The following is a 26,760-nucleotide window of genomic DNA, read 5'->3' as shown; positions in this document are numbered from 1 at the left end:
TCACAGGTACATTATGGTCGTGTACCATTGAACACACCCTCTTGTAGTTTTGAACAGTAATAATTACAATGTTTCTGCAGCAATAATGTAAAAAGAAGCCACAAATATTAACAGTTATAAATTGCAATAAAAGGTTTAGCTATAAAAAGCTCCCCAGAATTAAAATCTTATCAATTTAATTAAAAGTTGAAGAGAAGTTCTAGCAAAAACTTGTGAACAATAAAGTTGAGCATATACAACTCTTAACATTATGTTATATAATAAGCGAATATATAGAAACTACTTACAATTATAATTAATAATTTTATATCCTAACCTAACCTATATAAAATATATCAATTGGTTTAACTACTTACATTGTGTAGTTTTAAACAGTGTTATTTATCGTTCAAAGGTACACGATGCATTAATGTTCATAGGTACAAGAGGGTCACCATTACGAAAAAAAAAGTTATCCACTAGCTTAAATATTGAACAGAAGTTAAAACTAAAATTATCACTGTATTCACCAATGATTCTACCCCAAGTTTGGACAAATAAATATCACAAGTTGCGAAAACCGAAGAGCACAAAACTCAAAAGGTAACTACAAAAAATCTTCGTTTTGGGGGTGAAAAAATTAAAAGGAACATTACTCGACACAACACTCAGTAAACAACAGCCAAACGCGTTTGTAGTGCTTTTTTTATTTAATCTTTCAAATGAATTTTAATCACTGCACCTAGATAGCTCTGAATTCGAGAAAAGCACAGCTGTTCAAAGGTACAACGCCTTCCCCTATATATAAAAGATGAAGTCTTGATTGTAACTTATCAATGCCCAGGTCAAACCCCTTAAGCTAGAAAATTGGAATCTTGACTGTGCATAGGATTTATGATGTAAATTATCACTAAGGAAGGAGTTTTTGGAATTTTGACGAGGAAGGGCTAAAATGGGGATGGCAATTATTATAGTAAAATATTCACATCTTCGAATCTCTGAAGGGTAGATAAATAAAACCTGGTATATAGACTTCTCATTTAAAATAGTTAGAAACGTGTTTGGCAGCTTTTTTAAATTTCCACTAGAAAGAAAGGAGTAAAGGCAGGAAGACAAAGGTGGGGCTACAATTGTTATAACAGGATGACCACATCTCGAATTTCTTTAAGGCTAGAGGCATGAAATTTGATATTTGTACTTTCATTTAAAATAATTGAAGACGTCTTTCAGCGTCTTTTTAAAAAATATTTCCGCTAGAAGAGAAGAAAAACGCGAGCACAAAAGAATCTGGGTTACAATTGTTAAAATAATGTGGCAGAATCTCGAAATATGTTAGAGAAATGAAATTTGAACTTCAGATTTTGTAGTTGTAATAATTGAAAACATGCTTCAGCGTTTTTAGATATTTTCCCTATAAGGGAAGAGAAAAGAAAAATAATGAAGGTTGCAATTGTTAAAATAGGATGACTTATCTCGAGACTCATTAAGGCTAGAGAAATTCGAAGTTGATATTTTGTTTTTTTAATTTAAAATAATTAAAGATGTGTTTCAGTGTTTATTTGTTATCTACAACGGAAGAATTAAAGGTGGAAAGAAAAAATAGTACGGTTTTTAATCGTAATAATACGATGGTCATATCTCGAAACCCTTTAAGATTAGAGACATGTTAGGAATATGAGAGGTGGAAGGCAGAGGGCCGAGCGAATATGGAGGTCTGCGAGCGAAGTCTCCAGTTTGCCGAGGCCAGATATATATATATATATATATATATATATATATATATATATATATATATATATATATATATATATATATATATATATATATATATATACTGTGTGCTGAAATAATGGTGATAAGGGATGGTCATTTCTAGGATACCGAAGAAGAAACAAAAATGTGTCGTAGATATAAATTGAAAAATACTTCCTTCCAGAGTTGTAAGCTGCCGAAAGCGATGAAAAGTAGACGTTAAAATTCCACAGTTATCCTAATTTGGTCAAGGAATTAAATAGGAATTAGTAGAGGAGGGGGTGCAAATGTGGAAACCCAGTTTGAATTTAATTTGTAAAAAAGCAGTGAATCGTTAATTTAACCTGGAAAATTGTCCCAAAATACCTTAGAATGTTAGAAAAATTGGATCATAATTTGCAAGTCCAAAAACTATGTATTTAAAAAATAAAAAAATATTTGGCACATTACTAGCATATTTCGGTTTTTTAAAAACTGAGGGTAATGTGGAAACACCCTAAAATTACAATAAATCAATGTGTATACACATAAAGTTGTTTGATCATAGTATGTTTTTAATCATAGTATGTTTTAATCTGTAGATGAAACAAAGACAACAAAAGATTTTAAATGATTACAAAGTTAAAAAGCTGATAGTTACAAAGTAAACAAATTTCGATGCAAGGTTTTGTTGTCAACAGACAAAGACGTTATGTAGGGAAGTCTTATTTGCAGATATCACACATATAAATGTCAGTTTCCACACCGGCACACTCAAAGTGATTCCATTTCTCACATAATTGACATTGGATCCATAGTTCAACACGCTTATCTTTCGAAAATAGATTCCCATAAAACATGCACAGGGTGTCTTTTTCGGTGGGCTCTTCTACTCCAACTGGAAGATAGACTGCAGTTTTTTTTTTAATTAGAGGAGGAACTTTGGGCATTTTTCTAGTTTTCTTACCGGCTGCAGGTGGCTTCTGTTTAGGTTAAGTCGTACTCTTAGATAACGATTTCTCGAGTTGTTTTCTCTACGGAGACGATGTGAAAACAGCGCAAGAACTCGGCTTACGGTCTCTATTCGAAGGCTTCCTCTTCAAAGGGGGTATTTTCATGATTTCACATGGTGACACACAAACTTTTGAACATGTGCTCAGAACGTTGGGATCCTGTGAAGAGGTGCTCGGTACACTGGGATCCTCTGAAGAGGTACTCGGTACGCTAGGACCCTGTAAGAAAAATCGTGGAGACAATTATTTGCCTTTTTCCCGCCTCTTTGTCAGTTTCCACTTTGCTTTACACCAAAGCCATACCCCTCACTTAGGCCATGAATAAAACGTATCTAACATATACTTGTATGATTCAGATGTGTGTTATCTTCAATAAATTATTCACTAATAATAAAAAACAATGGTATTTAGGGTGTCGGAAATGTGGAAACGTTTCCACATTTCCCTCACCCACATATTTCCAAGTTACCAGCACTGTAGTCAAATTGGATTGTACGAGTTAAGTTAAAAACACGTTTGCTTGTGATTGATTGAAAGCCACCAATACCTTCCCAATAACCTCCTTTCACAATACTCTAATATGTATTACGCTACTTCTATGATACTTTAGACTTAATAATACTACACACTTACCTCCAAAAACTTCATGAAAATGTGTAAACAACAATCGATGCACCACCATTAACTACACTGGCCGACTGCTTCATAGCGTTGTGCCGTGCCGAATGGGGATGAGGGTTATTGTTTACTGCAATTGCTGCTAGGGTAAAGCTCTCTGCAATCAACATACGTTACGTATCCACATTACCCTCATGTTTCCACATTTATACCCTCTCCTCTATTTAAATATCCAAGTTTGAAATGAAAATCCTCCGGTAATGGAGCACCAAAATGTATGTTGGGGTACGGGGTAACGCTTTTAAGTGCTAGTTAAACATAAGTGACAATATTCGTGTATATGCCATTAAAAGTAAATTAGTTTTTCCCTTACTGTTAGTAATACAAAATGACTAATATTACCCTTCTGTTTCATATAACAACCAATATTCTCAGAAGTTATGTAACAATACACAACATAGTTTAACTTCAAAGAAAAGTATCATAGTAGTATCAAATTTCGATATTAAAATTTTATTTGACAATATTTGAAGGATGAATTTACTAACTTCTTCTGACCCAAATACTTCACATCTTCGAATTACGCCATCATTTTTATCTGGAAACGCAGTTATTTCATAATAGCTAACAATTATAATTTAGTTGGTCATTACAAAGTACGAGTGAATTGAAAAAAAATCTAATTGTTCAAATGACTGAGAATGGAATCGAGGTCTTGTTTGACGATAGTTGCTTTATTGTTTAGCCATATTTTTTCTGACTGTTGCATGTTTCTACGAAGAAATATAAACAATTAAAATTGAAATTATAGTTTTACACTTGATTATGTACAGATAGTAATAACGTATTCGATGAAAATAAAACTGTGATAGATTGTTTACTTTTAGAAGTATTCATTGTTACAAATAAGAACTGACTTTACACTCACGCTGTATTCATGGAGTAGTAATGCAGAAAACACAAACTATTCACCAACTTGAACATGGATGAGAGATACTTTCCAGCATGCATTGAATAAGAAGTCACGTCTTTCCAAATTACTTCCAAAGCAAAGCTTACACGAAATTGTTCTATGAGAATTCATAAATATCAACTTCTGCGGAGAATTGTAGGCTCCAAACCTCAGCAACCTATATTAATACACTAGTTTAGCATTGTTCACAGATTGAAAATATTATGTATAACTCAAGAAGCAGATACTTGAAATGGAAATGAAGATGGAACGAAACATTTAGTTTAACGCCCCACGATTATGCATCGAGGTTAAGTGAGACGCTGATGGTGAGAAATGAATGAAAGAGTGGAATGAAGTAAGTGGGAGGAAACGAGACAGCTCCGAGAAAACACACGCACACGGTTTGTCCACCACAAAGCCCGCTTGGCGCGAGCTGGGATCGAACCAAAGGCCCCATGCAGCAGAGATAAACTACATACTCTCTAAACGTTTTAACTACTTCTAAACGTACTCGCTTCGCTGTCAGACCAACAATTGAGCCCCTTTCACTCTAATATACGGAATTTTCAAAAACTCTCGGACACGTGTCTACTTATTTTTACCACCTCCACTCTCCCTCCATCGCCGTCAGCGCCCTTCTTCTTCCCTTCTAGGACATATATTTAAAAAAGAAAGCTTAATTACGTATCTAATTATTTAAAATTAGAAGTCCAAATACCAAATTCCATGTTTTTTTACCTTCAAACCAAAACCTTTTCTTCCTTTGTCCCTCTTTTCTTCAAATTTTTACTAAAATATCAAAAATCACTGAAACACGTACAAATTATTTTGAATGAGGAGCCTAAATACAAAACATCAAGTTTCTAAGCTTAAGAGATTCGGAAATCTGGCCATCTTATTAAAACGCTTCTCATCCCTTTCCCCGTATCCGCCCCCTTTCTTCATTCTAAGTTGTGTTAAAAAAATAAATATTAATAATAATAATAATAATAATAATAAAAACTGAAATACGTGTGTAATTATTTTAAACGATAATTCCAAATTCCAAACTCCATGTTCCTAACCTTCAAATGTTCCGGCATACCGACATTTGATTATAATAATTGCAAACTCATCCTCTGTTTTTCATTTCCCCTCTTATCTTTCCATTTTTATTATAATATCAAAAAACCCTTAAAAACGTATCAAATTATTTTAAATGAGAAGTCCAAATAAAACTTCAAGCATCTAAGCCTAAGAGATTCAGAGATATGGCCACCTTATTAAAGTACTTCCCACCCCTTATCCCTCCTTTCCCGTATAATTTCCAAAAAAATCTTCCTTAGTGATACCATACGTCACAAATCCTATGTACTGCCCAAATTTCAAGGTTTTAAGTTAATCAGCTTGGATTGTGCGAGGATCAGTCAGTCGTCACTCAGACCTTTAAATTTTAGGTGCTGGTTTACTTTTGGCGCACCACATGGAAGATATGCAAGTAAAATTCAAAACTATGCATGGAAAGACACATTTATAAAAAAATAAATTTCTGCAGGCGATTGAATTTAATTCAAAGTAATATACATGTATTTTAGGTTTATAAGTGAAGCGTTACAGGTGTAAAATAATTACAAATGCTTTACGACGGATAAAATACGTGACTGCATATGGAAAACAACTGTATAAGATACTATTTTCCACCGGCGTCGTATTTCTACACAGTGTACAGAAGCTGTATTTTATATTTACAAGTAAAGCACTACTAGTATGACTTTCGGTTGGTTTTTATTCTTGGCACTGTAGTTCTTCTAGAACTTATTTTAAACCTCTATTTAAATTTCTTGAAATCTTCCATGTTTATATATATATATATATGAACTTCTAAAATTTGTAAGAAAAGATATATAAATAGATACAAGCAATTTCCGGTTGAACTCAGATATTCATATGTATAATACAAGACAAGCGTCGGATCTTCATGTAGAGTCTTCACGTTTAAAAGTGCATAAGAATAGTACATTTCCCATGGCAGTGAATATTTATAACAAGCTTCTTTCCACTTTAAAAAACAAAACATCCGGTTTCAATAAAGCAATCAAGTACTACCTATTCGAGCATTGCTTCTATTCTGTATCTCGCAAATCCATAATCACTTATATTTAAAATGTCTGTAGTAAATAAGGTTTAAAGTGTATATATTTTTTGCATATGTATAATGTAAGGTTTTATTAACTTTTATGTTGTTTTATATCGTTGTATGTATATTAGAATAATGAATAATTGTACCTCTTTTGCTTAAATTGACGCTATTTTATTATTGCATGTAGATTTAAATGTATAAAATTTTACATGTTCTTGTGACGTGTCTAAGTCATACGTCCACGTTGTGAACAATTTGTATAAAAACGGACGAAAATAAATACAATACAATCAGGGTTTGAAAAACCCGGAATTTTTTGAAACAGCCCAACCCACCTGGGACCATATGGGGTTTTTCGGGGATTTTCGGGTTTTCGGGTTTTTTTCGAGTTTAATTGGGTTTTATTGAAATATTTCAATGCCTTTGAGGTAAAAGTATTAAAATGTGATTTATATTTCAAGATTATGATTGTCATAACTTGTAACAATTTCCTATTCACTGTTGTTTTGAAAAATGACTGTGATTTTGAAATTTTACGTTGGATCGCCGCCAAAATATATACAGCTAATTTAGAGTGTCTTGTGTTTCTACTCTGAGAATTTCAACTTACAAAACTGAAAATTGCGACGTGGATACCGCTATTTTGAAAAACAATGGCCGCAATTTTGAAATTTTACGTTGGTATGTCGCCAAAATGTCCTATAAAATCCTTTCAAATATTCTGTTAGCAAGATTGACCCCATACGCAGATGAAATTATTGGAGATTATCAGTGCGGATTTAGACGAAATCGATCAACTATCGACCAAATATTTATCATTCGCCAAATACTCGAAAAGAAGTGGGAATACAATACCCCGGTACATCAACTATTTATTGATTTTAGAAAGGCTTACGACTCGGTTAGGAGAGAAACATTATACAACGTTCTTACAGAGCTTGGAATACCGAGAAAGCTAATTAGATTAATTAAGATATGTTTAAATGAATCCCAAAGTAAAGTCCGGGTAGGAAAATTTTTGTCCACGAGCTTCCACGTCGAAAATGGCCTGAAACAAGGAGATGCTTTGTCGCCATTATTATTTAACTTTGTGCTGGAATACGCCATAAGGAAAATCAAAGATAGCAACCAGGGCCTAGAGTTGAACGGCATTCACCAGGTTATGGCATATGCTGATGATGTAAATTTAATAGGGGATGATAGGAGAACAGTAGAAATAAATGCAAAGATATTATTAAACGCTTGCAGGGACATGGGTTTAGAAGTAAATGCAGAGAAAACTAAATACATGGAAGTGCGTCCGGACCGTAATACGGCAAATTGTGGAGGCGTTAAAATATGAAATAATACTTTTGATAAAGTGGATACTTTCAAATATTTAGGATCAATATTAACAGATGAAAATCATATTCACTAAGAAATTAAATGTCGACTAAAAGCAGGGAATTCGTGTTACTATTCGGTTCAAAATCTCTTGTCGTCGCGAATTCTGTCGAGGAATTTGAAGCTTAAAATATATAAAACGATAATCATGCCTGTTGTTCTGTATGGTTGCGAAACATGGTCGCTTACTCTGAGGGAAGAACATAGACTGAAAGTATTTGAGAACAGGATCCTGAGAAGAATATTCGGACCCAAGAGGAACGAGAATGGGGAATGGCGAAAGCTTCATAATGAGGAACTACATAGTTTATACGGTTTACCCAACATTCTTAGGGTCGTCAAGTCTAGGAGGCTTAGGTGGGCAGGTCATGTAGCTAGAATGGAAGAAAGTAGAAACGCTTTCAAAGTCTTGACTGGTAGACCCATAGGAAAACGACCATTAGGAAGACCTAGGCGCAGATGGGAAGATAATATTAAGATGGATCTCGCAGAGATAGGAATATAAAGAAGAAACTGGATCCAATTAGCTAAGGATAGAAGTCAGTGGAGAGCTTTTGTGAACGCGGCACTGAACCTCCGGGTTCCATAGACCATAGAGTTAGTTAGTTAGTTAGTTATGTCGCCAAAATCTTTACAGGAAATTTAATGTGTATCGTGCTTTTACCCTGAAAATTTAAACTTAAAAGACATAAAGTGGTATCCTGTTGTACGTGTGGTACAGGCAGACGAACGAACAAATGTAGAGCGAATCATCCCAATACCCTCAATGACATTCGCCAAATATGAACACCAAATATATTAATTTAAAACAAATATATTAATTTAATTTAGAACAACTCAATCTATAACTCATGTTTTATAAAATGTTTCAAAATGTCTTAAATAAAATTAGATATTTTCCAGCGTAAAATAAATGATTTTTTGTTGAAGTTCACTTCCGATACTTTGTGCGTTCAATTACGGGAATTTCCCAAGCACTTATTGCAAGACCGTTCTCCCAGAAAATTAATTTTAACATTTAACATATACGCAGGGTGTTTCAAAACAACACCGACAACGTTTGGGAAGTGATTCCTGACACCAAGATAAAACAAAAAATATAGATCAACCTAGGTGAACAAATGCTTCCTTTCCGAGTTATAAGCTGCCGAAAACATGAACAAGAGGTAGTTGGCCAGTACTTCAAATTATATGCCCATAGCAAAGCTCCCTCTATAAAAATTGTTGCGTGAGTACCGCAGGATTCTGAAAGATTTTCGGAGAGTGCACATCTCAGTTCCTAAGTGAAGGCTCGACACGACTACGGTAGGTCCCATAGTTCTGGCGCTATAGACCTTTAAAGTTAATCTTTTCAAATTTTCGGCAGCCTACAATTCCGAAAGGAAGCATTTGTGCACCCAGGTTGGTCTATACTTTTGTCTTATTTCGCTGTGAGGAAACATCTCCCAAGTGTTGTCGGTGTTGTTTTGAAACACCCTGTATAATTCATATTTCATAAAGTAAATGTTTCAATAAGTCTTAAATGAAACTAAATATCTTACAGGGTAAAATAAATAGTTTTATTAGGGACGCGGTGACTCAGTGGTAGAGCGTTCACCTCCGATGCTTGGGGTCCCTGTTTCGACCCCAGTCCGCGACGTGTCGACTTTTTGGTGGACAAATACCGTACTCATGGGTTTTCTCGGGGTTCTTCCCTTTCCTCCCACTTTGTTCATTCCACCGTTTCATTCATTTCTCATAATCACCGTCTCCTTTAGCCTAACAGGCATAACCGTTGGACGTAAAACTGAAAGATTTCATTTCATTTTTTCAAATAGTTTTATTGTTGAAGTATTCAGTTAGGATGCTTTGTGCATTTAATTGCAGGAATTTCCTGAGCATTCTTTCGCGAAGAACGTTTATTATTATTTTCCGAAAATGCAAGCTGTCTTTAGTGTACATCGAAACTTCCACCAGTACGAAGTTTGAATTCAGCACTTGAAATATTAAAGCGTTACGTACTCTTCGAAACCCCGAGCATTAAGATTCTTAAAGTTTACAAGAATTTTTCGCTATAGCTGCTTCTGATTCTACAGAAAGCTTACTTGAAAAGAAGCAACAAATACCTAAACTAAACTGTTGTTGGAAAACCAAATTCTACTGAAGAATACTTGTGTTACCATCAAAGATAATAAAAAAATAATACTAATAGTTTTAATACTACACTAGATATTTATTAGTAGTACCAGCATCTATGGCCCTAAGCCCAACAGATATATGAGGGATAATGTCCTTCGGCGTCACAGAGTGGGCGAGCACACTATTCACGAAAAGTATTTTCTAAAATATAAAATTGCATATTTTACTTCAAATACGCTTATAAGCGCAATCCATACATTAATTTGTTCTTTAATTATTTCAAGCTAAGGCACGGCTTTTTAAATGCATTCAGAACTTTATATAGGTCTTACGTTGAATGTTGTATATCTTAACGTGAAAGTACCTAATTCGCCCAAGGAAACTCCAAAATCTGATAAAAATCACTTCCAATGTAATCACCCTAATTCCACTAATAATATACTAACGAAAAGCTCAAAAACCCAGGTAGGTCCAACCCGAAAAAAAACGTGTTTTTTTCGGGCTGCGCCCACTTGGGTAAACCCTGAATGCATTACAATACATACATACATATATACGCAAATCGCAAAAGAATTATTGTAATTTTTCGGCAATCCCTTGAATTGGGCAATCAATAGTCTGATGGCCGCCTTGAATTTTATATATGCCAGGTGAAATATTTACATGTCGCCTGCCGCAAAACATTTGAGACAATAAAATTAGCGAAAGAACTATAATTTTTCAACAAATCGTTCGAGCGGCACGCCAATAGTAAACTTGCACGCACGCACAAGCACCTGACGTGAACACTCTTCCACTGAGCCACCACGCCCCCCTATGCACTAAATGAGGAGCTCTAAAAGAAAAAGCGAATGAACTTGTGCTAGTTGGCCAGTAATAAAACGCGAATGCCATCTAACCGAGTCAGAGCAGAACCACAGCTGGGGGCCCGAGCGCCAACGTAGGGAGCAGGCACGTCAGCGACAGGGGGTACACATAAACGAGGATGGTGTAAAAACATTTACAATATTTGTAATTATTCTTATCTTCAAAAACACTTAATTTCGATTCTTAAAAAAATACCCTTCACAGCTAATACATGAGTGTTACGCCGCCTTTCTTTCTTACATTTACGACAGAAAATAGTGTATTTAGGGCTATTGCCTCTGTTCTTAATTATTCTTCTTGAATACATCTTTTCCACACCTTGCGCAGTTGATTTTACGCGCTTCATCATACCATGACTCTGCACAAACTTTATAATCCTTCTCTCTTTATTACACAATTCTTTGCAAAAAAAATGTTCACATTACGGCCATCGCAGATGTCCACAACTGACGTATGAACGCGGAAATTCCCTCCGCTTACTTCTACCCTATTTGCATTCAAAATCCATTCCAATAAGCTGTGCAATGACAGAAATAACTTACATTCACACTCTCATTCCTTCACGAAAAATATTTCACATTAAATTTTACCTATAAATTTTGTTCTCGGTATAAACGGCTGTTCGAGTGAACCCCACCCAGTGGTGTATATAAGGGGGGCTTCCGGGCTTAGGCCCTTGAAATTGTATTTACTATATTAAAGTGAATGAATTATCTTGCAGAATTTTCTCATCTCCAGGAACAAAGTTAGCCAAAGCCCTCTCCCCTGAAAAAATCGTAAATACGTCATTAAAATGGTAATATACTCGCCATTAACTCGTCATCAAAATGGAAATATACGTGCCTGCTCCCTTCGGAAGCACCTCCTCAGGCCGCCATCACTCTCCTGATTTGGTTAGATGGCATCCCTTCTTTTTAGTAGCCCCCTAACACAGATTAGTTTGTATTTTTGTACTGTACTTCTTATCCACACATCAGGACTCAGTATAAATACGGAAATCGTAAAAGAATTGTAATTTTTCGACAATTAATTCTGACGGCACTCTTGTATTTCATATATGTCAAGTGAAAAATGTATACGTCGCTTGGCGCAAATCATTAAATAGACAACAAAAAGGAAATTGGCTAAAGAATTATAATTTCACTAAGTATTTCGAGCAGTGTTTCTTCGAGACCTGTTTTTGGGGGCAGTACTTCCCCCGAGCAGACCAAAATAATACGTTTATAATAATAACTAGAATAGTATTAGCAATGCCCCCGGAACATTACTTCTGAAAGAAACACTGATTTCGAGTGGCACGCCAGAAGTAAAACTGCTTGCAGAATTATGATAACTCGTCATAAAAATGGTAATGTATATACCTTTCCCTTTGGAAGCAATCCCTCGCTTCTGCTATATTCTACCTTTGCTCTGCCCTGACTCAGATAATATCGGTGTGGGAAGGTTCTAGAACACAGGTCCACAGGTCCCCCACATAGGTTAATAGAGTTTTTTCTGTACCAAAGTAAAATATTTAATTCACATAGTATTTCCGAACGAGCGTTAGTAAGTGAAGGTGGGTTAGACCCCCGCAGGGCACGTTGTTTTCTGCCTTTATTACAGATAAATGGGAAGGGGGAGCTGTGTACTAGAACCCTGCATATTGGTGCTTCTTAGTGGCCACGTAGTAGCCTACAGGTTGATTTGTTTTTTTTGCACTGTAGTTTTTACGTAATACATCTGGCCCCGTATATATATATATATATATATATATATATATATATATATATATATATATATATATATATATATATACGCAAATCATAAAAGAATAACTGTAATTTTTCGATAATTACTTTTGACGCTCCCTTTGCATTTCATCTATGCCATGTGACGTATTTCAAATCACCTAGTGCAAATCATTTAGGGGACAATAAAAAAGAAATTACTAAAAGAATCAATATTTCAGCAATTATTTCGAGTGGTGAACCAAAAGTAAACATGGACGGAATTTTATGTATAGAGATAAAAAAAATAGAAATCTAGCCTCCCACATGCCTTTATTAATTTATGAGCATAAATTTCTTATTAACATGTACACACAATAAAATAAAATTATTTTATGTAATCGTTATACTTACCGACTTTTCTTGTATGTTGTTCTTGTCTTGTCTTGTCTTCTTCACTGTTTAGAGTGGTTGATGCACCAGACTTCAAACTTCTCGTGTGCTGAGATTGCATGTGAAGGTTTACACACTATTATAACACTGCTTGATTTAAATGAAGTAATTTAAATCGACAGGAGTAAAACTTGCTTTGAATTTTCGTCTCCGTTATGATTATTACCCAAATACATCTTAACTCAAATTCAACGTAGCGCGCAAGGAATGCTGGTACTTTTGATAAACAAATGACGGTTGATGCAGCGATGTTAATTTGCAACCTCACATAGATGCTTATGCGATGTCACACAGGATATCATAATTTTCAAATTTTTAAGAAATATATTTGTTTTATGCCGCTATAATTAGTACAATGCTTGGTAATAATGCTACTACGATACTCTCGTGAGAGAATTTATTCAACATTCGATAAAATATTCTGGAAATAATTCTAAAATATTGCATGAAAATATTTCATTTCAGTTACAGGACAAGGTAACAAAAACTTTTCTATACAAAATTAATAGGCGTTTTAAAAATATTTCTGAAAAATATTTCTTATATTACGAACGATTTTATTTTTAAAATATTCGAAATATTTTAAAAATTATATTTCATGTGTTTTCTTGTAACAATAGAAAATATTCCATGTTGAAAAACATTTGTAAAATATATGAAATACATTTCATATTCTGTTTTCTTTATCATGTATGTAAAACATTTTCTCTCTCAACCAGGGATAAAAGTGCGGGGGAACGCGGGGGGACGCTGCCCCCACGCCAATTTTTATATGTACGGCGTCTCCCCAGTTCCTAAAAAGATTACAATGGGCAAAGATAAGTGGGGGGAACGGCGTGACGTCATCCACTACCTACCGTCACCCTCCTCCTTTTCAGTTCCACTTTTACAACTGCTGTCAACATTGAACCCATATTACATTACATTCAACACAATATTTCTAGTACAATTTGTGAAAATTTTCCTTACATTATTTTTTCTGCTAACGTTCTAAAAATGCACTTCCTGTCAGTGGCGTATTTACGATTTTGTTTCGTGGGGGGAATTTTTGCTAACTTTATTCCTGGAAAAGTGAAAATTGTGTAGGATATTTTATTTACTTTAATATAGTAAAACAAATTTCGGGAGGGCTTAAGCCTGGAAAGGCTTAGATACGCCACTACATTAAATGTTCCTGTACTTCATTAAATGTTCTCCAAACACTTTTTTAAAAAAAAACATTTTAGGCAAATATTTGGGATACTTCTTAGATATAACAAGGAATAAAATATCATTTCTACTGCCATCATAATACTCCCTTGTTTCCTCCGAAATTCCATAGATTTCACCTCCTTGTACATTTCCTCATATTTCCCAACTCTTTCTAATTCTTCTATGTCCTCGCATTTTCTTTTGTAAAACTCTTCCCTCGCTTTGTCTGTTTCTCTTCGTAATTCATTATTTAACTTTCTGTACATCTACTAGCTAGGATTTGTTCACGTAACACTTGGTTAATTAATTTCAATATATAAGTTCTTACGTAGAAAGTCCATTTCAATGGACAACACCTGATCAAGGGTTAACTTAAATACCTTACGTATCCATTCATGAACAGCAATAGACGTGGGCTTTTGACTCACCGTAACAAAGTTGATGCGCAATGTATTAGCTCGTATGCAAGTCATGGCAGTAATTCGACGATAAACGTCACCAAACTATGAACAAATTAAATATGCACTGAAAATGCTTATAAAGTTAGAACGTTTAAACTGAAAATAAGTCACACTGAAACTTCAAGTTCTCACAAAAAAATAGCGATGTAAACAAACACTCGAAACTAGAGAGACGGCAGAGACGATGTTACTCGCCTCGTTGCGAGCGCTGAACTATGACCAGTTCGTATGTCTTCAGTGCGTCCCTTTTGACTTTTGGGTAAAGTAGTTTCCTGCTTCACACTTCTTTTTGTTTATGTCGATAGGACTATAAGTTTGTGGTGAATATTTGGCAGTTACAGGTCTTGCAATGCATAAAAGTCTTTTTCGTATAAATTATGTTCAATTTTACGTTCTAATAACTTATATACAACAGGTTGAATCTGTGAAGTGATTGGGGTTAGAGTGATCGTAAATGTTTTCATAGTTAGGAGCCTGGATATGCAAACCTGCTTAACGTGGGGATTTACTTTTGAGAAATTTGGTACAGTTCTAGAACACTCCCCCTTCTCTTCCAAGAGTACAAATCTAGAAACTACTCTTTTTAAAAATTACTTTTCAAAGACGTCCAAAAAGTAGGGCCTCGGAAAACCGTGGAAATTAATGAAACTTTTCTCACATGTAGGAAATATAAAAGAGGCCGCAAATTAAAAGGGAAAACGCAGTGGCGGATCTACCTAGGTAGAAGGTAAAAACGGGGTCCAAGCAGAACCCAGGCTATGATAAGTAGTTATATCATGAGTTTACTATAAAGTTTCAAAAATATATATGTAATAGCTTAAATTATTTTTGTCACCTAAAAAAGTGGGGGGCTAGGCCCCCGGCACCAGGCTAGATCCGCCACTGGGAAAACGGTTATCATCTTCGGTATGTATTGTCAGAAAATCAAACACGCCTTTATTTCAAAGTGAAATAAACAGAAGCGGCATTCTGCCCATATATGAAAAAATAAAACGAGTAACAAACCAATCATCTCCGAGTTCGTGTGTAACAAGTAGGGTAAAGTAAGGTATATTCGTGATAAATCACTATAATCGATGTTTCTACTAAAAGTTAAAATCTAAGCAAAAAGTAAGGCTGCATATAGATAGTGCGTACATTGCTTTATACTGTTCCGCTGTATTGTTTATTCTGCATACAATCTGTAGTGTGTATCAAGTTAGTTTATAAAATGAATACATGCATAGGTAATTTCGTGAGAGGAAAGTTCGTGATAGTGGGTAGGTATATTCGTGATAACACTGTAATTAGTACAATATAATAATGCTGATTGAACATAGGAATGAAATATCAGCAAGGAAGAAGCGCCTTCCAGATATAAAGCGTTTTATACACAAAATACGCTAACTCTAATTGACAGGACTACCTAGGGCCTATTCACTATGATGTGGATATGTAAATATGCCTCATCAATTCTTAGTAGCAAAATCACACATAGAAACAAGCACATAGATTAGATCAATCACAAACAAAAAACGAAGTTCGTGTAACAGTCAGTCTTCATCAGAACTTGAAGAAGTTGTGGCGCAAGAATCATACATAAACACATGAACACAGCCGACCTGTCATCCTGGTTTTGATAACGCACATGGTATAGCACTAAACAGAAAGAACATTGGATCCACTTATCCGCTGTCTTATCTTGCGCATTGTGTTCATAGCTTTCACCATACACATCACATTCCCAATCATCATCACGAATTGCCTGTTTCTAACGGATAGGACTAGCTTTATTGTTATAGGAAGGTCGTGAACTCTATAAAGTTGATCAGCAGAGTTCATATTTTGCACGTTAGTAGGGCTACAGACCGAGAGCTTTCTCAGTCGACCAACTTGCTTTCTGTCAGTAGTAGTAGGACAAAATTCGTTCAGATATTTTGCCTATGAATCTCTCTGCTTTCGTCTTTTGAACGGAACTCTCAGATTTAGTCCGTATCTTTTCTTGAACTCACCCACCACCATTTATTTGCACATTCACTTTCAATGTTAGTGAAAATTTTTTTCTTACTGCTGATTTAGCAATCTTGTATGCGAGACTCCTGATTTACTTTACCGTAGGGCTATAGCCGTATCCAAGCTTTAGGCAATTACTTATCGTTGATGGAGTTTTCAATTGCGTGCGCAGTTAATTTAATATGTAGATACTGTGGACGAGGTATTTTTATTGTCATGAAGGATAGGTTATTTCATTACAATAAGGTAATTTCGTGATAGCTTCTACACAAGAATCAGACTGATAATTACACGTGATATTTATTAGACTACTATCCTGTAACACGATAACTACGAAAATTTGACCTTCTTAGCAGAAATGAAGCCCTGATTTCAAGCTACTTGGCAACTTGTCCATAAATGCAAATATTCATTAAGAATTTTACATGTGTTATTAAGAGTCTAAAATGTTTAAAAAGCGGCATACAGATACACTAGTACCGCAGAAAATTAAATTAATATATGTTATGAAACCGAACACCAATATTAACGTGCCTCGTTTTGCTTTCGTCGTTATCTCATGAAAATAACAGACGTGACACAATCTTCCGCACAATGTAAACAATACTCCTTCCTCTGTCTTGTTTCTTTCCCATCAAACCTATTTGTGCACATGGCCCAGCGGCGCCGGCCTACCCATGAAACTGGATCCATGCTCGATCTTGTGGCAAGAAATGGAAATCTTACTGGGACAAGTTTCTTTGCTACAGTTGCTTAAAAAACTATCACGAAATTACTTATACCATGAATATACCTTACTTTACCCTACGTTAATAAAAAATAACAAAGTATAATTATCCACCTTATTTTCGCTTATTTCAAGACCGAAGGAGGATAATAGACTGTAAGGAGAATATAAGGTAAGCAGTGGCGTATTTAGGGGGTGGCTTCCAGGCTTAAGCCCCTCCCCCCGAAATCTTACTTAGTATAGTAAAGTAAATGAAATATCTTGCAGAATTTTCACATTTCCAGGCAAAGCCCCCCCCCCCCGAAAGTTAGCAAAGCCCCTCCCGAAACAAAATCGTAAATACGCCACTGAAGGTAAGTAAACTGACATTTGTAGAAAATGTAAAACCGACCCAGAGTCCTGGAACCTTCCCTGAAAGACATCACAACACATTATTAATAATTTTAAGTCACAATGTTATAAGTAACGTGAGAGTAGGAAAAGTCTTACTGACACTTTTGAAAATGTGACAAGTATATGTTAAATGGTGCTGAATTGAGTAGAATTGTACCTACTTTTTCACAAAAAAAGGGCTGAAAATGCCAGCATGGTACCAACGGGTCGATGAATGACAAAAAGGGCTGAATTTGGTACAATTGTACCAAGTGTGGCAACACTACTGTGACAAGGTCAGTAATCACAGAAAAAAACACGACGGTCTATTTACAAATAATAATAATAATAATAATAATAATAATAATAATAATAATAATAATAATAATAATAATAATAACAATAATAATAACTATGAGTGTGCCGCGAGAATTCAAGTTTCACCCGTAGTGTGCCGCAAGTTGAAAAGGGGTGGGAAACGCTGATTTAGAACAAAACTAGAAGTTGTTTAAGCAAGGCCAAAAGAAAGATTGGATATGGATGACCAAGCCCAAGTATGGCCGCGGTGGCTCAGTGGTAGAGAATTCATCTCTGGTGCATGGTGTCCATGGTTCGATACCAGCTTGTGCTAAGTGGGCTTTGTGGTGTAGAAACGGCGTGTAGTGGGTTTTCTCGAGATTCTCCTGTTTTCTCCCACTTTCTTCATTCCACCATTTCATTCATTTCTCATGGTCACCATATCCCTTAGCCTCGGTGCAGAATCGAGGGACCTTAAACTGAATATTTCATTTTATCTCACCAAGCCCAACGACATCGATGGAAGAACAAGATAAAGATTGGAAATGAAATGAAATCTTTGAGTTTTACGTCCCACGGTTATGCCGGTTAGGCTAAAGGAGACGGTGATTATGAGAAATGAATGAAATGGTGGAATGAAGAAAGTGGGAGGAAACGGGAGAACCCCGAGAAAACCCACGCACACGGTGTTTGTCCACCACAAAGTTCACTTGGCGGGGGCTGGGATCGAACCCGGGACCTCAAGCACCAGAGGTGAACGCTCTACCACTGAGCCACCGCGGCCCCCCAAGATAAAGATTGGATATGCAAGACGAAGTGCATAGTAATCTTGCTCTTGGCCTTGTTTTGGTGATCACCAAGTAGCGATGAGCGTATTTTCTTGCTTTCCGTATAGTATGAAAGACCATAATCAAAATCACACTTGGTCTTCATTTGTACCGATGAGGCGAGCATTCTTGGCTCTTGTATAGCATGAAAAACCACCAAGACTTGACTGCAAGACAAAGAATAAGACGCAGTATTGATGACCAAGACCCTGGGTGCGAATTGTTTGAATTTCATTTGTTGGGCTGAAAGCGATGAAATAAAATTAGTACATTGTAATTAATTATCATACTGTACTTTTACATTTTACATTACAAAATTTATATGCATCTTCTTACGTACAACTTTATATACTGTAAAATACGTTTTAATTACCGAGAAAGAAAAATCAAAGTGGCACCGGTCCCGGAATCATAAGAACCTATTTTGGAATGAAAGTTGAAGGGTTGGAAAAAATCACAGGTGTTCTCCTGTTTCCTCAACCCTTATCATTGTAGTTAAACGATTTCCTTTTGTCTCCGCCAAGAGACTCTTGCTACTGCCTTCCGAGAAGACTCCCTGCCGTCCGAGCAGGTGAGAACACTGACCTTGAAGAAAAATTTCGTCATATAAAACTACAGCAAGAAAAAAAATAAATTTCTCCCACGTCGGACATTGGTATCAGTTATAAAAAGAAATAACCAAACCTCAAAAGTGCCAAATATTCATTAAGATGCATATACATAGTACAAATCCTCCGCTTGATCTAGCTAATGGTTAACGTGTAAGACTTCGGTACACGTTGTCCGGGTTTAATACCCAATGGGAGTGCATTTTGGCGTTCACCCAGTGTCGTTACCATAGTGCTCTCAAACGGGTCGGGTCGGGTCAGTCGGGTCAGCTCGGGTCGGGTTGTCGGGTCATGTCAATCAGGTCGGATCAGGGGTCGGGTCAGTCGGGTCATCGGGTCGGGTCAGTCAATTCGGGTCGGGTCGGTCTTCAACCCGACCCGTTGAGAGCACTAGTGTTAAATAGTATACCTTCTTACTTAAGAGAAACTCAATCATTAATTTGTTTAATGAAGATGAGAATGTAAAAGCTTTAGGTATACAGTAGAATCCATCAAGTAATTCATTTTCATTTTCTATTGTTGTTGAAACTTATAAGTCAGTAATGACAAAACGAATGTTACTATCTGATATTGCAAAATTGTATGATCCGCTTGGTTGGTTATCTTCACTATCCATTGTTGCAAAATTGTTGCTACAATCATTATGGAAATTAAAAGTTGAATGAGATGACGTACTTCCGAATGATATTGCTCGCTCGTGGGAAGTATATTGTTAAGAATTGCCATTGTTGAGACAGATTAAGATCAAAAGGTGTATTTCTTCTGAAAATATTGTGAAATATGATCTAATTGGATTCTCAGGTGCTAGTGAAAAGGCGTATGCTGCAGTAGCATATGTACGTTGTATAGATACATCTGGAAATGTGCAAGTATACCTGATTGCTGCAAAGAACAAAGTTGCCCCTATAAAGCAAATATCATTACCTAGGTTAGAATTATGTGCTGCAGTATTGTTATGTAGATTAGTCAATACGGTCATTAAGGCAATGTTAATCAAGTTTGAACAGGTTGTCTGTTACATATATTCTACTATTGTGTTAGCATTGCTTTCTTCATGTCCTAGTAAATGGAAAACATTTGTGGCTAACCGGGTATCTGAGATTCAACAATCAATTTTTATTAAATGGGCGCACACATCGAGCAAAGACAACCCAGCTGATTGTAGTTCTCGTTGTTTGAATCCGTCACAATTAGAGTCTTATTCACTATGGTGGAACGAGCCAAAGTGGTTGATGGAATCAGAGTTTTGTAAATATCAATTGCAAAAATCTAGTTTCTGTTCAATGTGAGCAAAAGTCTTCAACTGTTAACATGCACATTAAGGTTGCCTGTACAATACTAGATAAATTTTCATCATTATCTAGGTTAGTTCGTGTTACTGCGTGGTGTAAAAGATTGCACCATTAACTACAAACGAGTTGTCAAATGCATTAATGCATTGGATAAAACAAGCTCAAGGGTCTGAATATCCACTTGAGATAAAATACTTACGTATGAAAAAAAAAACTTTGTCTTCTAATAGGTAACTATTGTGTTTAAATCCATTTTTTGATTAAAATGATGTCATGAGAGTTGGAGGCCGCTTGCAAAATGCTAGTGTAACATATGAGTTCAAATATCCTATCTTTCTTCCAAAACACGCTAGAATTACAGAACTTCTTGTAAAATCTGAACATATAAAGCATCTTCATGCAGGTTCACAGTTACTTTTATCTGTTTTGCAACAAAAGTTTTGGATTATTGGTGGTCGTGACTTTGTAAGGAAAATTGTATAAAGTTGTGTAATATGTCACAAACAGTGAAGTGTAACAGCCTCTCAATTAATGGGTCAACTTCCTGTTGGTAGAGTAACACAAGTTTGTCCATTTCTGCATTGCGGTTTAGATTATGCTGGTCCACTAATGTTATAAAGTATGAAAAGTCGAAATTCAAAATTGTTTAAAGGTTACGTAGCACTTTATTTTTTCAGTGTCAAAGCCATCCATTTAGAATTAGTAAGTGATGCTTCAACAGAGTCATTTGTTGCAGCCTTGAAATGTTTTATAGCTAGAAGAGGAAAACCTACTCTCAGTGATTTACAGTGATTGTGGTTCAAACTTCATAGGTTCAAACAAAGAATTAAAATCCTTACTGAAACTTATAAAGAATGGTGATTCAAAAGAGTCTGTATATAATTACCTCAGTATGTAATCTATAAATTGGCATTTTAATCCACCATCCTCACCTCACTTTCGAGGCATTGGTGTAAAGTCTGTCAAGTACCACTTGAGACGTGTAGTTAGTAACACTGTACTCACATTTGAAGAAATATAGGGCCTATACAGTTTTGTGTCAGATTGAAGCGTGTTTAAATTCTAGACCATTAACTGCTCTATCTTCTGATCCTAATGACTATCAGGTGCTAACTCTTGGTCATTTCTTAATTCACGATGCATTATTAGCAATACCTGAACCAAATTTGTGTGAATTAAAAATAAATCATTTGTCACGCTGACAAATAACTCAAAGATTGGTCCAACGTTTTTGGAACCGTTGGCAAACAGAATATTTGTCTCGGCTGCAACAAAGGACAAAATGGTGGCGTAAACTTACTAATATCAAGGTCAATGATTTAGTGCTAGTGAAGGAAGATAAGACATCTCCTCAACATTGGAATTTATAAAGAGTAGTTGCTGTTCATCCAGGAATAGATAATAGTGTTAGAAATGTAACTAGTAAAACTAGCTAAAGTGTCTTTAAACGACCAATTGTAAAAATTTCTCCTCTTCCATTTAATGAAGAATAATATGTAGGATGTGTAGTGTAGAATAACATGTAGTGTTGAAATGATATATTAAGGTGGGCGGTATGTTCGGCCGCACTTCATTATTCTTTTGTTTTTATATTTGGCAACACTAGATGATTGATATTTGTTTATAAGTGTCCACGTGGCATGTGTGACTACATAACGAACTAGTGTGTAGCTGCTTATGCATAGCATTTATTGTATTTAGTTGTGTGTTTTCAATAGAATAAATAAGTATATTGTGCATCGCACTTTGTTATAGAAATAATAATACAGTCCACGAACAAATCGGATTGTTAATATTTGAAATTTAGAATGATATACAGTTCTGTGCACGAGGTAGAATTTTACCCATGTGTCTGTTGATAAATAGGACAGAAAATTTCAATTGGATGTGTAGAACCACACTGTGATGATAATATGATGATAAAAATCTTCGTCATCCGTTTTCCAACCAAGGCATTGGAGGATCAATTTGGACTTAAAGGTACTGAGAGTTTCACTATTCATCACAACAATCCTAAATGTTATGAATCGAATTTTAATATGATGCTTTTCTATTGATTTCACAGATTAACTCTTCCAATCCCCATGACAAGAATATGATAGAAATCTTTATACTTAGGCAAAGGTTAACTCATCTACCAAAAATCCTTAAACTCCGTCCAGCGGTCAAGCAAGAGATAGCTGGCGTTAGATTCATTTTTATTTATATAGATAATATTAATAATAAAAGAACAGTTAATCTAACATTGATGATAATACCAGAACTATTTGTGAAAGTGACGAGTGAGTGATTCCCAGGTAGCTATGTCAGTTCCTCCAAATATGGCGTTTTCTTTATTTTTTAAATTTTTTTTATTTAAGGCCTCCACATTTTCCTGCCGTTGTTAATTACTTTTGGACTTATTATAGGGCAGTCGCAACTTTGCCTCTGTCTTTATTTTCTCTCTTTTATTTTTATTTTCGTTTATATCTCTTCTGTTCGGCTATTATTCCTCAGCTCCTCTCCTTCTTCTGTTTTCAATTCTTCTATTCCACGTGTTCCCCACTATGTCTTTTGTCAATTCTTGGAACTTCTGTAACTTTATTTTATCCTGTTCGATGTTTTCCCTTGTATCATTTTTTAGTTCATCTTTGATATTTATTATATCTTTCCTAGTTATGAAATGTAGACAAATCTATGTTACATGTTTGGGTGGCTGGGCCATTCCGCAGATACATGTTTGAGTTTCTTCAATCGTGATCCTATATAAATGCGACTTAAAAGGACCATGGCCAGAAAATATCTCCATGGTCTCCTTATTTAGGCTTGGCATCTCTTTCCTTATTTGTATTGTCGGTATGTGTTATTTTAGTTTTTGTCCTTTACTTGAGCTTTCCCATTCCTGTTGCCATTTCCTTTCAATAATTTTATCTAACTCTGTCTCGATGTTTGGAATTTGTCCTAGTATTTCTAAATTTTTTGTCCTTTCTTAATTTTTCGTCCACATTTTATAAGCCTTTCTTTGTAACTAAAAATGTATTGGTTCTTCCTGAGCCAGTACCCGTAGAGCCTCCATCTAGGGTTCTTATAAGTACCCCTTTTTGTGCCCGATTTTTTTTGTCATAGTTTTATATTCATAAAAAGTCTGTGGCACCAGACACTGGCACAATAGCTAAGTACTGGCATGATCACTGTTTCGTTGTAAGTTTACAGTATTCTCTTAGAGATTTGGTAGTCCCTTGCTATTGTTAATAATTTGTGCGCTACTTTTTTTCTCTTATTTGTAATCTCCTCTATATGTTTTCCGTAATTTAATTTTTCATCTATCCACACTCCCAGGTACTTAAACTCTTGAACTCTGTCTATCTTTTTGTTGGTTAACTTTAAAATAGAACCCCTTTGAATTTTCTGTCCAAAAATTGTATACTTCGTTTTCGTTCCAGAAAGAGTTAAGTTATTTGTTGAACACCATTTTTGTAGCTTTTCTAATATTATATTTCCCTTTCTTTCTACTTCGTGTCTTGAAGATGCCGACAATACTATCACTATATCATCAGCATAACCAACCACTCCTGTTGCTTCAAGTCGATTGAGACATTTCAGACATGGATCTATTATCTCACAATGTGGGCATCCTTTTGTACTATATGTAGTTATATTTTTATTTGGTGCTGTATATGTTATGTTCCCATCGGTGCAGTAATCTATCATCAATTCATACAGGGACTTTGGTACTCCCATTTCTTTAAATTGCTGAAATAGTGATGGCCACTATAGGTTATCGAAGGCCCCACTTATATCTACGTATATTACTACCTGATATTTTTCTGTCTTACCCTTCTCAATTAGTTCCAAAAGTCTTCTTATTGCAGTCTCAGTACTTCTTCCTTTCCGAAAACCATGTTGTAGTATATCATTTTCTATATTTCTGTATTTGTTTATCGTTGTACGATAACTCTCTCGAAGAGTTTGCCAATTGTATTTAGGAGACATATTGGTCTGTACGCTTTTGGATTGTCATTCATTTTGTCGTCACTCCTTTTAATTATGACTAAATTGGCTTTCTTCCAGTTTTTAGGTGCCTTTCTCTGTTTTAGACACAAGTTGCCCAGCCTCGATAAGTATTGTGTCCATTTCTCCATTTGATCCTTGTATATTTCTGATTTTATATTATCCGGCCCTGTAGCTTTCTTGTTTTTCAGCATTGCTATGTATGCTATTATCTCTTCGTTCGTAGTTTCTTCTATTTGTTCACCAATTCTCGGTGGTATTTTCATCTGATTTCGTGTCTCCCTATGTTCATCGTTGTGTTTACTTGGGTCGTCAGTCGGTAAGAGCTTTGTCATTAAATAATTTACTGTATTTTCCAACTTTTGGTATTTTCTCCATTGTCCATTTTGAGGGTAAAAAGTGTTGTTGGCTTGTTTACTTTGTTACTAATTACTTTTTATGGTTCGCCCCATACGTCTAGATTTATGTTTTCCTGCTTTCCAATTTTTTAATTTTGTTTCTTTTAGTTTATCTTGATATTTGTTTTTAGTTTCTCTATGTTTTTCTAGTCTTCTTTGAGTTCGGCATCCCACGTTGCTTGGTATAATTTCCTTGCTTTTCTGGTTTTCGTTTTCAGATTTTGCAACTCCCCATTCCATTTTTTTGTTTTAATCTGTTTGTCATATTTTGATTTTCTTTTTGTTGAACTTTTGACAGCGTTTAATATTTCGGCTTCTATTTTTACTGGCAAATCATCCACATCATCATTATCATTTATGTTCGGTAAGTTTATGTTTCTCCAAAATTTTTCCCAGTTTATTTTTTTGGTGTTGTAAATAAGTGTGATTTTTTGTGCTTTCATATTTTCGTTCACATTGATACCTTGGATCTCGAACAGAATAACATTGCGCTCACTTAGCGTGGCCGTATCTAAAACCCTCCAGTTGCATATTCTGTTACTTAGTTTACAACGAGATACTTTGTATAAATTGATAATTACTTGTATTTTTGGGCAGAAAGTGCTTCTACATAAGCACTATACCAAATATAATGTTAATTTAAAAATAACAAAAGAAGAATGTTTTCAAAATATATAAGATATATACATTATTGTATAATTAGTTGCTATGTATTTGTTGATAGAAACCTAACAAACATGTACGATTGCAATACAGTCTATGTGCATATTCGTTCAAAGAAAATCAACGAATAAAATTGTTTAATACGTATCATCGTTTTGTGATTTCAATATAAAAGGTGAGAATACTAGTAAATGTAATCACAGAAGATATTTTAATGTGTAAACAATTACTACCACTCGAAATCTACTTATATTATTAGCCGAACCAGGTTGATGACTACCTTTGGTGAGTCGTTGTAAAAATTTTGGTTTACCTCACCCGGGATTCTTGTAAATTCATATCCCGAAGTAAAGTAAGGGTGAATTTACTTCTGTAATGAGGTTAGTGACTACGAACTTGACAAGACTTAGAAGTGGTAGAATAATCACAAGAGAAATGAACGGTGAGGCAATGGAGAAAGGAACCAGTGATAGTAATAACAGTGAACAAAGTGCAGCACCAGGAATGACATTAGAAGACCGAATTTTACTAGTCTTACAGCGGCAAGAACAAAGCCGAAAAGACGATATGGAAGCCATGAAGCAGGAATTAAAGCGGACGATAGAGCGGAAGTCCGAGGAATCCAACAGACAATATGAAGAATTAAAGCAGACGATGGAGCAGAAGTCCGAGGAATCCAACAGACGATTGGAGCAGAAGTCAGATGAGACGAAACAATTTATTATCCAGGCAATGAATGACATCACTTCGCAGTTTGATGAAAAATTAAAAAGAATATCGGAGGATTGCCAGGATAATCAAAACCATCTAATCCAAGAAGTCAGTGGTGTAAAAAGGGATTTGGAAGTAATAGAATCTTCTGTACAGCAACAAAAGATTCAGGTCACGGATAACTCCAACAAGATACGTGTGAATACACAGTTGATAGCTACCTTACAAGAGAAAATCAGGACACTACAGATCAAGGACAACACATACCACAACAACATGGATAATGATC

General features: G+C 35.4%; 1 protein-coding gene across 1 annotated transcript in view; it reads left to right on the top strand.

The window, feature by feature from the left end:
* The window catches only part of LOC145684736 (venom allergen 3-like), a 354,554-nt gene that overhangs the window by 156,135 nt on the left and 171,659 nt on the right, over positions 1-26,760 (top strand). The window lies entirely within an intron of this gene.

This window comes from Thermobia domestica, chromosome 5 (assembly GCF_964235325.1).
Source record: "Thermobia domestica chromosome 5, izTheDome1.hap1.1, whole genome shotgun sequence".
Taxonomy (NCBI): Eukaryota; Metazoa; Arthropoda; class Insecta; order Zygentoma; family Lepismatidae; genus Thermobia; species Thermobia domestica.
Note: the sequence above shows the minus strand (reverse complement) of the source record. Positions and strands in the feature narration are given on the sequence as shown.